The following is a 2,346-nucleotide window of genomic DNA, read 5'->3' on the forward strand; positions in this document are numbered from 1 at the left end:
TGAGTCTAATCAACACAGCCTGGAGTCAGACAATAAACTTGTATTTCTGACCATACCACACATGACAAACTTGGTTCTGCAGCCAAAGAAACCCTCAGTGTTTCTCCTGATATCAGAGAGGGGCCACTCTGAAGGGAACGGAGGATTCCGGCAACATCCCAAACACCCAAGAAGCAGACAGGAGGGAGATTTCATGACTAATCCCTAAAACATAATTTAATATATTTGAGGTTTCATTTTTAAAAGTATCAAGGATTTTTACGTCCAGTTTCCACCTCAGACAAGGTGGAGGCCTCTCTGTTTCTGCCATCTGATATGTGGAAGCACATACACTACCTCTGTAGGATCCAGCAGGATAGATACCTCTTGTTGCCATTATGGGGTAGGACAAGGTGTTACTTGGAGGCTATGAAGTCATTAAGCACTAGAAGAGCTCAACTATGGGTGCATTTCAGGGAGCGCTGAAATTGAACCATGAACTCCCTGAGCTAGGTGGAGGGACGGTTGTGTTGAAAAGGAATTATTCACGCTGCTTAGCTTATTTTTGAGATACATGGTGCAAACTACAGCCAGGTTATGCCTGGTGGCACTGCAGGTGTTGCAGTTGGATTCTTGGCAAGCTGGTTGAAAACACACCCAGACTGACGACCTTAAATGATGGCAAAGGAGTCTTCCTTCCAGCCAATCTCCCACAAAGGATGTGCTCGTGTTTTCTGCGGGAGCAATGTGGTCAGTAAGAGGCACCAGTCCCATAAGCTGCTTTAGTACAGAAGAACATACCAATTCCCAGCATTCACTCCCTAAGATAGGCATCCGACACCTGTGTCTAAGGCTGAGGCTCTCATCTAAGCTTCCTCTGTGCTCAGGGGAGAAAAACATTACCAGCTGAAGTCATGTCCTCCTGTGATAACGACCTAAAGCTGTGCCATCCAGTTGGCCTTCTGGAGGTGCACACCTCTCCCTTTTAACTGTAAAGGGAGCCCAGCAAAGGAGTTTTGATTCCAGCATCTAATCTTTTAGATGGCTAAAGTTGGAGATCAGTCAAACTGCAGTGCCTATCTAATTGCTAGGGCTCCAGAGGACAGAGACAGAGAGAGAAGTTCTGGTCTTGTGAAAGCAGTTCTTACCTGGCTGATCACTCTTTTTAGGGCGCATTTAACTTCTTTGTTCCTCAGACTGTAGATTATGGGCTTTAGCAGGGGAGTGAGGATTCCACAGAGCGTAGAAACTATCCTGTCCTGATTAGGTGAGTAGGTGGAGGAAGGCCATACGTATGTGCAAATGGTGGTCCCGTAGAAAAGGCATACTACCTAAGTAAGAACCACAAGTGGAGAAAGCTTTGTGCCTGCTCTCAGAAGAGTTCATGCCCAGGATAGCCAAGAGGATATAGATATATGAGATCAGAGTGACCACAAAGGCACTGCTTCCAAGGACCCCAGCAACTGTGAGAATTACCAGTTCCCTACTGTAAGTAGGCAAGCAGGAGAGGGCCAGCATAGGAGGAATATCACAGCAATATTGGTCAACTTCATTAGAATCACAAAAGAAAAAGAGTGTAAAAACCAAAGATGTGTGCAATAGAGAATTAAAAAAAATCCTACTACCCAGGTGCCAATGGCTAGGTGAGCACGCAGGTTCATACTCGCGATATTCATGCACTGCAGCAGATGACATATTGCAACGTAACGGTCATACGCCATCACAGCCAAGAGAAAAACCTCTGTGCCCACAACATCAATGAGGAAGAACAGCTGGAGCACGCAGCCAGTGAATGAAATCACCTTGTGCTCAAGCAACAAGGCCTCCAGCATCTTTGGCACAGTGATAGTGGGACATAAGATATCCAGTAAGGAAAAGTTGCCAAGGAAGAAGTACATGGGGTTGTGCAGATGAGTGTCTGTGCTAATGGCAACAAGGATTGTCATGTTGCCAGCCATGGTAGCCAAATAAGTGATCAAAAACAGCACAAAGAAAACGGACTTCCGGAGCATCAGAAAGGCCTACAAGAACAAATCTGGATACCATTGACAGGTTGACCCTCTGCATCTTATCTTTCATTGTGGAAATGATTGCAGAGGTTTACCTGGAAGAAAGAAGAAGTTGTAACTTAGTCAAAATTGCATCGCTCTTCCAAAGAGTGTAATTTTTGGGGGTCTGTTTTGCAGTTCAAAAACATTTGCAAGTTTGCATTGCCACACAAAATCTAAATTTTACTCACATATACCTAATGTAAAAGGCAAAATATAGGTATTAAGCTTAACAGTGATTAATCAAAAAAGTTTAATTCTTGGCAAGCCGTCTTCTCAGACTGAATAGCTGAAGGTCAAAGACAAAGATACCACCTCT

The 2,346-nt window shown here is 44.4% G+C and overlaps 1 pseudogene; it reads right to left on the reverse strand.

The window, feature by feature from the left end:
* Positions 1–1,055: 1,055 nt before the first annotated feature.
* LOC103925830 lies at positions 1,056–2,046 on the reverse strand (annotated as a pseudogene).
* Positions 2,047–2,346: the final 300 nt, after the last annotated feature.

Source organism: Pygoscelis adeliae, unplaced genomic scaffold, assembly GCF_000699105.1.
Source record: "Pygoscelis adeliae isolate BGI_AS28 unplaced genomic scaffold, ASM69910v1 Scaffold171, whole genome shotgun sequence".
Lineage (NCBI taxonomy): Eukaryota > Metazoa > Chordata > Aves > Sphenisciformes > Spheniscidae > Pygoscelis > Pygoscelis adeliae.